The 14,593-nt window shown below is 38.7% G+C and overlaps 1 non-coding gene across 1 annotated transcript; it reads left to right on the top strand.

Annotated features, from left to right (window-relative positions):
- The first annotated feature begins 12,306 nt into the window (after window positions 1–12,306).
- On the top strand, window positions 12,307–12,413 carry LOC118895089. The gene has a single exon (XR_005019862.1). It is a non-coding gene; the product is annotated as a U6 spliceosomal RNA (small nuclear RNA).
- The last annotated feature ends 2,180 nt before the right edge of the window (window positions 12,414–14,593 follow it).

The following is a 14,593-nucleotide window of genomic DNA, read 5'->3' as shown; positions in this document are numbered from 1 at the left end:
CAGAGTGAACCTAAGTGATTTTAATAGAATAGGCAAGAAATAGAACTAGAAAATAATAGAAACTAGTAACAGAAGAACAGAAATAGGGAAAATCAGATGGAAATAGAACAAGCCCATCTAGGGAACATACGTCACTAAACCAGAGGCTAGTGTAGTGGGAAGCTGATAATACAATAGAGATAATCAACAGGGCTGTTAGGGTTTGATCATAATTCCATCTTTCGACTGGCCTTCTATGAAGCAGAGGATGCATAACTTAGAGACTATTTCAAGAAGCAAAAGATGACTGATGGGCATTTGGCACCATGATTATTCACCAAGGAGAAGATGAGATTCCGTGCTATGCCAGAGATGGAAATATCACCTTAACAAGCATGGACAGCCCCCAATGGACTATAAAATTCATTTGGTGGCTGTGATAATTCAAAAGAGCCAGGTGGCACATCAGCAACAAGGGAAGACATAAATTTTAATTCATGAGGCTCATCAGTGTCTTGGTCAGAAAGGGACAAACTCTCCACTCTCCGGTTCAGTAATCCAATCTAATGGGAAGAGAAAGCATTCTGAAGTGACACTCATCAGTGCCAGAGAACCCTCTTTAAAAATTACTTCATATGGGTGTGTGCACGTGTATATGGAATTGGTGGCTAAATTCTTGAGGGGGTAGTGTGAGTGGGAAACAATCCATCAATTTTTGAATTGTCTATAAGCTAACACTTCTCATCCTCAAGGCAATTGTTTCTTTACGGAGAGTCTGATGGCTTTATTACTACCTTCAGTCAGTAGGGCTGACCAGGCTTTGTGTCCTGCAGGGAAAAGACTTGCTTATGTAATACAAATATGACTCTACAATGGAAATACATTTTCCTTTACTAACACACTCTAAAAAGTAATTACCTTTTTTGAAAAGACACATAAAACGTGACAGGCTCGGTTCACGAATTTGCTAAGTATTCTCTGAGGTAGACACAGTCTATGTTGTTTTACACATAACAACGGACCTTCCTACATAAAGTACTGTGCACCTACACACGTGTACTGTGTGTCTGAGATGTCTATCTAGCACATAGCCCAAATTAAGCAGCTGCCCAATAAAGATTTAAAAAGTGGCTGAGTCCTGCCCAGTCTACTCTTTTTTTTTTTTTTTAACATAGCTTATACCTTCTCTATTCAGTTTCTCCCTCTTCCTATAGAGATAAATACAATAAGAAATATTGATATATATTCATACACGTATATGATACACAGATAAATATATATATAAAGACCTATCTATTTACTTATATTCTTCTCTACCTCACTACCAGCCCCTTAGCATGGTCATTGCCATCTCTGCCCTGTACAATTATAATGATACCTAACCACCAACCCCCATCTCACCATCTTACAAACTGGCCCTCTTATTTGTCACTGGAATGCTGTTTCTCAGCACAAAACCACCCCTGAAAATAATATCGCCCTTTGTTTCATCTCAGATTCATCTCCATACTCCCACCCCTTGCTCCATTCCACTTAACTGGCTTTATTCCCCACTGTGGCACTTGCTAGCACCTGGCAATATTTGTGTGTTCTTGTTTTCATTTACTTGCTTATTGTCATTCTCCGTTATGTGAACTCAGTGGAAGCAGGAACTTTGATGTATTCACTTCTCTATCATTAGTGCTTGGAACAGGGCCTGGCACTAGTAGGGACTCAAAACATATTTTTTCAATAATGAATGAATCCTTATATTACCTAGATAGAATACAGTATCTAATACAGAGCAAGCATCAAAAAAAGTTTGTTGAAAAAAATGAATGAACACAAGAACATATCAAAATTGAAAATACATCTAAGAGTTTTCAGATTTGTGAAGAAGTCAAAGCTATGTCTTTGACTAAAGACTAAATCTCCTCTTCTCTGTATTACCTCTCCTCCCACCCCTCATTCAGCCTTATGGTTTTGCAGTTAATGATAAAAGCCTGCATGAATTCTCAGGTTGAGCAAGACACAGTAGGTCTGAATTGGGGAGGGCATAGGGCCTCTTCTACCTATTTAACCAGCCCATTCTGGGCACAGCATGTCTTTATTCTCCACCCCCTTTAAAACAGGCATGAACCAGAAATTGATAAATTGACATTATTCTGCTTATATGTGTCATCAATTAACACTCTGCTTACTCATTCATTTCTTTCTGAGCTTCCTCCAAAACCTCTAAATCTAAGAGACAGTGGGGGAACAACTGTGAGACTATTATTCAAATGATTCAAATGAGAATAAAAAGCTTCCAAAGTCAGAAGCAAAATATTCACATGACTACCCCCTCCCCTTAGGCTATTATATGCATATTTCCAGAAGATACTTCACAAGAGTATGAAAATCCTTTAAGCCCTTTAAAAATCCATTTTTCTAAAGCTAAGAATCATAAAAGAGTTACCTTAAATCTATCCTGTTTGAACCAGATTTCTCCCTTTAAAAAAAAGTCAATGCGGGACTTCCCTGGTGGTGCAGTGGTTAAGAATCCGCCTGCCAATGCAGGGGACGCGGATTCGAGCCCTGGTCCGGGAAGATCCCACATGCCGCGGAGCAACTAAGCACGTGCGTCACAACTACTGAGCTCACGAGCCTGCACTCTAGAGCCCACGAGCCACAACTACTGAGCTCACATGCTGCAACTACCGAAGCCCACTTGCCTAGAACCCGTGCTCCGCAACGAGAGAAGCCACCGCAATGACAAGCCCATGCACCACAAGGAAGAGTAGCCCCCACTAGCTGCAACCAGAGAAAGCCTGCGCGCAGCAACGAAGACCCAACACAGCCAAAAATAAATAAATAAATAAATAAATTTATTAAAAAAAAAGAGAGAGAACCATTTAAAAAAAAAGTCAATGGAGATCTTCTAGGATCAACTACTTAAGATATTTTTCATCTTTCTTGAGATAGTAGTCCTCCTGTTCATAATTTTGTGGTTATACAACAATTTTAGTACATTTTTTAAATGTAAGAAAAAAATGATGACAATAAATTTCTTAGAAAAAAATGTTGAGATGCAAATAGCTCTGAAACAATTGACCACTCACTTATTCAGCAAATATTTATTGAGTGTCTACCATGTGTTAAGCACTGTTCTTCGGGCTGTGAATAGAGCAACGGATAAAAGAGACACACATCCATGCTTCAAGGAACTCTACATTCTATTTGGGCAGGGGGAGATGCACATAGAACAAAATAAAAATGCTAAACATGTAGCTTGTTAAATGCATTTAAGTGCTATGGAGTCAAATGAAGTAAGAAAAAAGAATGGAGAGTGTTGAATTGGGTAGTGGGGCAATTTTAAATAAAGCGGTCAGGAAAACCGCCCTGATATGGTGTTATCTAAGTAAACACTGCTCGGAGATAAGGGAGGAAGCCAAGTGGACATCTGGAGAGGAAACTCAGATATCACACTCCATCTTTGATTTCATAGGTACACTTAAAAAGCACATCTGTGCATGTTATACTACTTATGGCAGGGTTTTTGACTGAAGGGGGAAATTATCTATCCGAAGAGTTTAAAGTTCTATTCTGGAAGTACACCTTCTTTTCTCAAATTTGTAGCTCCCCTCTTTTGTTTCTGGACAATTCACTCTTCCTCATTTTATCTTATTACTCCTTTTTTTTATCTATATAAGGAGGGAATTTTGGACAGATCTGTCATGGGATTGGTTCTACTGTGTAATGATCAAGGTGTATGCTGCATAATTATTAGAAAACCTTGCTTTTGAGCACAATCAAAATGCTCAAATTGCTTACAATTCAGAAACAGGTGGTAAGCTGAACATTAGCTGCTCTTTCTGCCCCAAGGCTCATTTAGTTCCTTCTCTTAATCTTTTTAAAGGAAAAACACAGCAGAATCAGGGGTGAGTTATTAGCTTTGGGCAATTTGTTCTGGCTTAGATGCTCCCATGTTGGACCCTTCCTGTAATCAACTTGATATCAACCAAGGAATATCAAATCATTTGCAAAGAGAAGGTCTGATATGGGTAAGCGGCATTAAAAACCCAAGATTATGGAATAAGAGATTGTTTGGGTTGGAAGAGACTGTATGTGTATTTCTAATGCTAAAATTTAGCCTTGTAACATAGACAGGGATACTAAGACACAAGAGGTAAGTGGGATGCCAAAGTTACACCAGAAAAGTGTGGACCTTACAAAAAAGGGAAAAAAATGTGATAAGAGGTTGAATGAAATGGGACATACAGAAAAAAGGCACAAAAGTTGATAATGTTAATATGATATAGTTAAAGCAGTTTTCATTTGAAAGGAATTGAAAGGTATGGGCTACTAAATGAAAGAAGGTAACACAATGTTGCTCAAGAATATTTTATTTCTGTTATTATTGTGTACCATCATCCTAACCTACATGGCACTCATCTTCTCTTACCTCTTTTCCTTCTCAAAGTACTACTACTTCTCCACTTTTCCCTCTCCTGGAAAACACTATTGCCATCCACCCAGCTGATCAAGCAAGAAAGAAGAGTTATCCTTCACTCTTCCCTTTTCTTTACATGCCACATCCTCACCTCTCCTTCTCTAGATCAGACAGCCATCTTCTGGATTCTGAAACCTAATTTGTCTCGCTGCTTCCAGTTTTGCACCATTCCCCAACATCCATCTCTCTTCCATAATGCTGTCAGAGTCATCTTTCTAAAACCCAAGTCACATGGTGTTCTGTTTTTAAAACTCCCCAATAGCTGCCTGTGAATTTCAGGTTAGAACCAAAACTACCAGTGTGTTATACCAGGCTTTTCATGCTGGCCCCCTTGCTGTCTCTTAAAAAATATCTCTTGCCACTCCCATTCTACACACTGAAAACTCCATTCCTGTTCAGCTTTCCCACTTCTCAGAATGGCCACCCTCTAATCCCCAGTGCTTGCTTTGGCTACCTCCTCCTCCCTTTCAAGCTCAGCTCAGGAATCACCTCTTCTAGGCAATCTTTTGTCCTTCCCCAGGCTAGGCAAAGTGACTGTCCCACATTGTCCCACAACTCTTTCTATACATTTGTCCTTAAAAGACTGACTTGTGATATTTATTTCTGTATTTCCAGGCTGTATAACAGTCCTGATATATAACAGGCATAAATTAATGTTTGGTGAATGGACAATTAAATGCATGCCAATCTACTGGGTTCCTGAATTACAAAGAAAAATAAAACGAGATGACTAACTTCAGAGCTAGCGCTTCATTATATTTGGTTGTGGATTTCTCTAACAGATTATACAATGATTTAGGTTCCTTGAATAACGTTGCTTTTGAGTTATGATTTAAACAGCACTAAAGCTTCATTTGTACTTAAATTTGAAGGAGCTTGTTTATTTCCGAGTTGGATTTGAACTCCATTTGATACCACATTACCAAATTCAAACGACCCAATCTGCCTTTCAATTAAGTGAAAGGAGCAGTGACTTACAGGAACTGTCAATGTATTAAAAATGTTGCAAGTACTTTATTTATAGAGCAACATAGAAATGTAATTCAGGTACTTTAAAAAAAAAAAATTGACACAGACTAAGCAGATAAGATGAGCCAGAGGGGATTACTTCATGATCTAAAACTCCACTCTGCAGTAACGTGAACCTCAGCTTCAAATCCAGCCTGGGTCAAGACAACCTGTCGTTCTCCTGAGACTGAGCACTGCCTATCTCGTGGTTCACTGTGTGTGTCTTTCATATTGTTCGAGGACTCCATGTACTTAAAAAACCTCATGGAATTTTCTCATAAATGATAATGCTATCCCTAATAAGCTTAGCCAAATTCAGAGAACTCCTTGATATATAACTGACAGCTCTGGATAATGCCCTTGGGTTGTTAACCATTCTACAAAAATCAAATTCAGTCAACACTGCAGAACTTGAACTTGCCAGAAAGTTACCTCATGCCACTTTTTCCCCCTCACCCAGTGCCCCCTAATAAAGTGAGTATCTAATTACTATTAATTGATTTTGCATGAGTGACAATCTGTTTCTTAAATCCAGTGAGAAACAAGTCTTTGACTTTTCAAGCATATGGGGGAAGTGACCTGATTAAGAGTCCTGCTTCTATGCTTCTAACTTCTTTTTTTTACACAAATGACAATACAAACAGAATAGAAGGAGACATCTGCATAATTTGGGGATTTTATGATTGATAAGGCATTATCTTGTCAGCTGAAGGTACTTGCATGACAAGTATTTATGATAGAAGGAGGTTCCTGGCTATAAAGAAATAGAGTTTAGTCTGATAAAGGACTTTCAAGATTCTAAACACCATCCCCTTCAGGGCAAGAGGATTAGTGCTGCTATTTCAGAACATAGTCTTATTACAGTCTGAATCCAGTTAAGTGGGAAGAGAAAAGGCATTTGACTCTCAGGATACCAACACATGCACATGCACAAGTGAGCAAACACACATTTAGAGAATGTAGAGTGAAGGGTTAGAGGGCTGAGGAGTCCGGACAGGGAGGGCCATCATGTCTCAAGGGAAAAGAAGCAGAGAAATGTAAACAGTCGTGTGACTTACTCACAGTTGTCTATCAGCCAAGGACATGAAGGGGTAACAATAGCATCGAAGAAGCTTTCAGTCATTCAGGAGCAAAACTGTATTTAAAGTTAAGACAAACAACATGTGACCTTAGAGGAGTGACAGAGAATCTTAAAGGCAGGCATATATCAATGGGCAAGTTGTATTTCAGGCCATGAGTCTTGGAATCAGTCTGACAGAGTTTTTCCTGAGGATTTTCAAAGAAATAACAAAGCAAGAAACTCTTTGGAAAATCACAACCATCTCAAACCAAACATGTTCACATTCTTCCCTCAAGCACTCCAACTGATTTCTGAATAGTAGAGATCTGAGTGTCCCTTGCCATGTCAAGAAGACTGAAGTGAGCTTGTAGAAATAGAACCTTTTACCCACATGGGCCCTTTTTAGGTGGGCGGCAGCTAAGGCAAATCACCTTCATCTGGCACCATAACACATGAAATCAAGCTAAGGTTCATCCTCAGAAAAAGGTTTTTAGAAAAAGCACAAGGGCAATGTGGAGTCCAGGGAGCATAGTGGAAGGCCTTGACTTGGAGATGGGTCAGAAAAGACTGGATATGAAGGTGCCTGCAGAATATATACATGATCACTGTGGGCATGAGTGTCAGCCTGTAAACTTGGTGTGAGCCTCAGGTGGTCTTTGTGGGTGTGTTTCTAATTTCTTCAGTACCAGCCATCTCCTCCCTGCAAGGTTATTTTCCATCTTCCTTTCAAAACAATGGGCCTGAAAGTATTTGTCATATCCAAGAAATGGCTTGATCCTGGGTGTGGTAGTCAGAATAATGGCCCCCCAAAGATGTCCACATCCTTATCCCTGGAATCTGTGAATATGTTACTTTACATGACATCAGGATTTTGTAGGCATGATTAGTTAAGGACTTTGAGATGGGGAGACTATCATGAATTACATTGGTGGGATCAATATAATCATGAGGTAAGTAAAGGATGGAAGAGGGTGGTAGAAGAGTCACAGAGATGTGACAACAGCAGTAGAGGTCAGAGTGTTGTGTGGTCACAGGCCAGTGCAAGCAGGCAGCCTCTAGAAGCTGGGAAAGGCAAGAAAACAGATTCTCCTCTACAGCCTCCAGAAGGAATGCAGCCCTACTGACTCAGTTTAGACTTCTGACTTCCAGAAATGTAAGATGATACATTCATGCTCTTTTAAGTTACCAAGTTTGTGCCAACTTGTTAGAGCGGCAACATAAGACATCCATTGGATGAGCCTCTTCATAGACATTCTTCCATAGGAGTATCACATTTTGGCCATTCATTTTCTTAGCACACATTTGTCATTCATGCTCTCATTTGCCTTGTGATGAGCACTTGCTACATTCTACTCACTCTTCCAGGAGCTAGACAGACAAATATCTGGATCCTGTCTTTAGGAGCTTATGATCAAATGGAAATAGATATAGTGGGAATAAGGATGGAAGTGTGCCCAATCTACATGGGAATCAAGGGTGAGGAAGGTCAATTCTACTTAGGAAAATGATGGGAAGATACTTTCTTAAATGAGAATTTGAAAGGTGCTTTGTTAGTTGTCAAATGGAGAAAAGATGAGAAGAAAGATCATTCCAGGCAGGGGAGTTTGAAGAGTAAAACTCCAGATGCTGAAACAGCTGAGTGTGTTCTGGAGGGAATGTAGGGTATAAGTATCTATGCTGATAGAAACAAAACTGGAGGCCTAAGTTTAGAATATAGGGTCTGAACTCTATCTTGTGAGTGACAGAGAATACTAACAAGAGCAGCAGCAATTTTAGATCTATGTTTTAAGAAATTGGTTAGGTAGAAAGCCAGAGTCAGAGAGACCAGTTAAAAAGTTAAAAGGATACTGCAATGGTACAAGCCAAAGGTAATGCAGGCCAATCTAAATTAGCAGCATAAACAATGGAGAGAAAGATATTGAATCAAGATGTATTATGGAGGTAGAATCAAGTGGATGATGATAGATTGGGTATAGTGGGAAGAGAAAGGGAAGTGTTTAGGATAAAACTGAGTTTGAGAATTGGGTAGCTAGTATGCTACTTTCTAAAAGAGGACCTGCATCAGCTTGGTGAAAACAGATAATGACAGTCTTTAAAAGCAAGTCTCCAACTTGTATATTCTTTGAGCTTCTAGTTCATGAAATAATAAATATACTGTATAGAGAGAAGGGACCATATTTTCTATCTTTAGGATTTCCCTTGCCTACCATAATGCTGGGCACATGATAAATTCTTACTGAATTGAAAAGAATATTGTGCTCAGCAAGAAAGATACGTGTTTTGATTCCAATTCCGAAGTGGAGCTTCGGGTTTAAAATTACCCCGAAGGTCAATCAACATACTTCTAGGCAAAGGCATATCTCTTAGAAATGGATTAAAGAACTATTGATGTTAGAATTTTTCTTCTGGCATAATGCATTATCTTCAATATTAAGAAAAAGAAACAATTCCCCTTGTACTCTCTTTCTTTAATTTTAGGCATAACTACTGAACAGGGTAGAATTTCAATATCTTTATTGAGAATCTAAGAAATAGAACACGTATTTTTGAGTGCCTACTGTGTTCATGAAGTTCCCCTGATATAGAGAAAGTGGTATTTTTTATTCTATTAAAAACCGATTCAAATTTCTGCAAGGCTGATCAAATCCTCTGCTGTACAATTAATGACTAAAAGTTAAAAATACTGAATTAGGGCCACCACAGATAATTCAGTCACAGTGGTAGACATGACAGAGTGAAAGAAATTTTAATTCACCCAGAGTTGAACCTACTCAAGCAAAATGGATTTTTCTTTTGATTTGAATCAGACATTATCCCAATTCACCAGTTAATACACTTTATTTTGGCTCTGTAGTCAACTATGGAGGAAAAAACATGCTAAGTTTTTCCCATTCTAATATCAGATGGGAGTAAGACCTTCAGCAAACAGGCTTCTGTAACTGAATACCAAGAAAAATATGCTAGAAAGACCTCAACACCACAGCAACACACTCAGGGACCAAAGCAGGTTTGAATCTTAATTATACGGTAATGTGCAGAACAAACCTGGTGTCATGGCATTTTGGGGAGAATAGCTGGTGAGAATTTTCTAGATGCTTTCATTGTGTTTCCTTCACATAAAGCAATAGCAAACAAAAGGTATGGTTGTAGGAGTTCATTATTAACCCATGCTAACTGGCAAAGAAAATGGTGGCATTTTCTGGCAAAGAATGTATCAGTAAATATCATTTCAGAGGTTTAATCTTGCAACCAGAGTCAGTAATTGTTTCACTACTCCTTGAGCATGAAGGACTCAGAGAGTAAATGATTTATTGTTCGTACAACATAGAACAAATTTTAATATTTTGAAAAAAACCTGAGAACTATTAATCCTGGCATGTGTTACTCTTAAACCCAAGGAAATGAAGAAACATTGATCTAATTTCTGCCTTTCAAGAATGAAATTATATATTAACCACAGAGCATCCAGCAACATACACAACCAGCACCCCCAGAGATAGTTAGCCTGACATCAGAATTGTGTTTTTCTAGCTAAATACTAATCCCCTCTATGGCATTATACAATTTATTACAAATAGGCTGCTTGATCCAGCAGCCAAGAAATCAAATCAGAATTCTCAGGAAGAACATGGTAAAATAAAGGGGCAGGTAGAGGTAAAGGGGCCAGATGCAAAAAGGTAGAAGCCTATAGCAGTGCCTAAGAGCTACCTGGTATTCTTGTCAAATGCATATTCTGATTCAGTAGGTCTGAGGTGGGGCTGAAGACTGCATTTCTAACAAGCTCATCAGAGATGTTGCTTATCCCAGGAACCCACTCTGAGTACAAAGGGTGGCACTTTTCTGTGTTTAAGAAAGCTCAAACCACCACAATAATACCTACACTGCATATGTGCCCCCAATTTTTCCTTCATGTTCTCTTTTATGGGATTTCTTGAACATCATCTCATTTGTTTTGTTTGTTGTTTTAGTTCATTATGTTTGCAATATTACTTACAGACCTGTTTTTCAGACAAAGAATGAACTCACTGTCCTGAAAGCATCCCTTCCTTTACCACCACTTCCCAGTTAGACTACGAAGCAAGCATTGCATCTTTGTGCCACTGTCTCTTTTAAAAGACACCTGAATGACAACCTTGAGTGGGACTTCCTACCTGCCCTCAAAAAAGAGGAAAAGAAGAGTAAATGACAAAATTCTGCAAAACTCAAGCTAGTGAAAGGGGAAAAAATAAACAAGACTGTCAGTCTCCAAGGAAGAGAGTACTGTGATTATTAAAAATAATTTTAAAACTTTACATAAACATCCAGCATGTTTCAGTTTTCTCATGTGAAAGACTGGATGGGACCAGAGGTCTACTGTGGGTGGGGGATTCAAGTCTGTCTCTGCTGCTGTCTAAATATTTCTCCAGCTGAGGAAGAAACACTTCCTGTAGATCTTAGCCCTGAAAGCCAGACTCTCGTGCCACCTAGGAAGACAGGAAAATTAAGGAGTCAGGTAAGGGTAAGAAAGAGAAGAGGCACTTCACCACCTGTTTCCTCCTTTAAGAGGTACTCCTCCTCTCAGAAGAAAAACATCCCAAGCCAGCTCTTTAGTTTCCCTTTACACCATTTCTGCCAGAAAAAGAAAAAAACAAAGAACTAGAAGTTCAAAAATGTAAAGGAATTAAATAAATATCACACTTCACAGAAGGTGAGAGTAGTATAACACAATGGCATTAAGCTTATCCAGATCTGCAGTGCTGTTCTAAACATTTGACTTTGTTCAGAAAAATCTCATTTACTCTTGGATAAATACTGCCATGGCTTACATGACTAGTCACATTTACAACATAGAGTGTAATATGCCTCCCAAAGGGAGGCAGTCTCCATTCACTTTGACAAAGGGCAGCACAGGCAGAAGTGGTTTTGCCACTATCTGCTCCATGGTCAGGATCTGTGAAATGGGGGGAATCCTAACAGTAAAAGCATCCATGGTTCTCATGGAGGAATAAAGCTGATGCAGTTTGTGAACAACAAGTATTCTTACCATCATTATTACTATTACCACCTATCCACACACTTTTAGACATATAAGGAGATATAAAACTTGTTCAGATAGGATAAACCTTTCCTTTTCTGTATTCAAATCAACCAGTTAAAAATACTTATTAAACATAGATGACTGATACTGAATCAGATACTCCAAGAGACGCATAAGATAGAATGACCATCTTCGTGTGGCCAACAATCTTTTTAGACAGAATAAACTAATATATATGAAGTGATTTATAAAGTCACTTCAGAATAGCCCTAGACAGTATATAATTAAATATTAAATTACACACAGTCAGGCACAAGTACTAAAATAAATCAGAGAAGGGAAAGATCAGTATACACTAAAATGGAAAGACAGTAAAATTTTGTGCAAAGGGCATACTATCAGGAATCAGAATACCTAGTAGTTCAATGTAACGTGGGGCCTGGGCTTGGTTTTGTCACCTGTGAAATGGGAATGACAGTAATACGTACCTCTTAGGGTTATTTCAAGAGTTAGAGGAAATGTGAAAATGAAAAAAGAATCTGACTTTATAAAGCAAGACACATTTTCTGTTTTATTATTATTGATGATTAGCCCATCTTTTATGAAATGAAGAGGATTTATGCCGTCCTTGAAAAAAGTATGAGCTAGAGAAGAGGGAGGACAGTTATCTAGGAAAAGAGGAAGAGAGGAAGAAAAAGTAGAGGGGGAAATAAGCAATAGGCATAAGAAAGACAAAGACCTGGGAAGGAGGGCAATAAAAACCACAGGCAAGTGCTCACTTCGGCAGCACATATACTAAAACAGGAATAATACAGGGAAGATTAGCATGGCCCCTGCCCAAGGATGACACGCAAATTCATGAAGCGTTCCATATATTTTAAATTAGGAGATTGGGATTGACATATACACACTATTGTATATAAAATAGATAACTAATAAGGACCTACTGTATAGCACAAGGAACTCTACTCAATACTCTGTAATGAACTATGTGGGAAAAGAATCTCAACAAGAGTGGATATATGTATAGGTATAACTGATTCACTTTGCTGTGCAGCAGAAACTAACACAACACTGTAAATCAACTATACTCCAATAAAAATTAATTTAAAAAACCCACAGGTAGTTGACTTAATTTTTAAAGAAAAGTAAATAAATAGGGTTCATTGAAGTGGAAGAATGCCAGGAATGGGCAGGAGTCAACAGCCGGCTCCTCAATCCTGCCCACTCCTCTGCTGTTTTCCTGCTCTCAGACTGTCAGGCTCTTTCATCATACATTCCTGGTTCTCAGTCTTCTACAAGCTGACAAAACAAAACAAGGCAGGAGAAAAGAAAACGGAAAAAAAAAGGAAAAAAAAAAGATTGCCCGACTCTCAGTACTTTGATACAAGGGACAACAGAGGAGGGGCACAGGGGAGGAAGAGATTAGAAAGCATATTAAATTCTCCCCTTGTCTCAGGGATGGTATTTCTGCACATTACTAGACCTGCTCCCAAGCCAGAGAATTTACTTTACCCCATGGCCACAAGCGAGGTGGGCTGGATAATAAGAATATTAGGAGATGGCAATTCCGTAGATGTAAAAGGTACACATTCAAAAGAAGGAAGGAGAGAAAAGAGCAATGGAGAATAAAATAAAGGATTAGCAAGAGCCAGAGAAAGATAAAAGAAAGCGCAAGAGAAAAATGGTTCATTTGTAGAACTAATACACTAGGTAAAATTCTAAAACGTTGTCCCAGGTTTCAAACACTTCAAGGGGATTTTAAAAGAGGACAAGCCTACCAGGGATCTGAGTAGATTATACAATATGCAAAGCTGACTTGAAGAGGAAGAATAAGAAGATTTACCACGTGTTCAGTTCCTACTATGTGCCGGGAATTCTGTTGGGGCTTTACATTTCTTAAATCCATGAATGTTTGTTGTCATCTATTAGGATGTGGGCTGCTCAGAAAGCTTGAATTCCCTGAAGTTACCTTCCCATCCTCCAGAACAATCCTCACTTCCGCTACAGCTTGAAATTGCAATTGAAAATTAGTCTTTGATTTCTTCTGTTACAATACAGGCATGTAAAATATAAGGCCACAACTTTCAAAAATAATTTAGCCTGGGTTAGCCATCTCAGGTAACTGAAAGGAGGTAAGATTAGCGATGAAGAGAAGAGGGCAGAGAAAGAAGATTCTAGGAAAGAGACAGCATTCTCATAATTCAGGATCCAGGCTTCTGAAAGAGGAGATCTATAACTGCAGGCACCTGTTTCCTGTTTCCTATTCCATTAGCTTACCTGGAGCAGGTGCCAATGACAGGTGTGTATGGGAGGATTTTAGAATTAATTTTATACACACACACACACACACACACACACACACATATATATATACACACACACATATATATCTGAGGAGAGAGTAGAACTCTACTTCTGTGAGAATTCAGAATATTTCTAGTATTCTGAAAGATTGAGGCAGCCATATAACTCAAAGTAAAACTAATTTAAACACACACATCCCCTGAGAACCTGGCTTTGTTGAGCTACAAGGCTGTTACAGTTAATGGAGTCAATCCTCATCTCATTTCACAGGTGAGGAAACCGAGGCCCAGCAAGATCACATGACTTGTCCAACCCATGCCAGGCAGTCAGTTAGCAGCAGGCCTGAAATTGATGTCTGATGACATTCACCTAGTATCTTCTACATTACCCCACGATGTTATCTTAGGGAGGTGTCACCACATCAAATAGCTCTACGTAATACTAAAGTATACCTTGGATTGAAATGAAACAAAGTTCAGGCAAACACAGACCTGTATCACAGCTGCTAATGGGGTATGAGAAACCTTGCTTATGATGCAGTGGAAAAATAAGGGCAAAAGATGCCTAATCTAAAATTATACTTAAACTGTGTGTGTTTTATACCAATTATATATTATTCTTATTAGTTGGTTGCATGTTGTGAGAATTAAATGAAATAACATATAGAAGAGGCCCAGCAAAGCGTTGATTCTCTTTTCTTCCCCCAATTATCAACAAATGATTCTTTTGGGGAAAAAAAAATAAGTGATTC

Source organism: Balaenoptera musculus, chromosome 4 (assembly GCF_009873245.2).
Source record: "Balaenoptera musculus isolate JJ_BM4_2016_0621 chromosome 4, mBalMus1.pri.v3, whole genome shotgun sequence".
In the NCBI taxonomy this organism is placed as follows: domain Eukaryota; kingdom Metazoa; phylum Chordata; class Mammalia; order Artiodactyla; family Balaenopteridae; genus Balaenoptera; species Balaenoptera musculus.
Note: the sequence above shows the minus strand (reverse complement) of the source record. Positions and strands in the feature narration are given on the sequence as shown.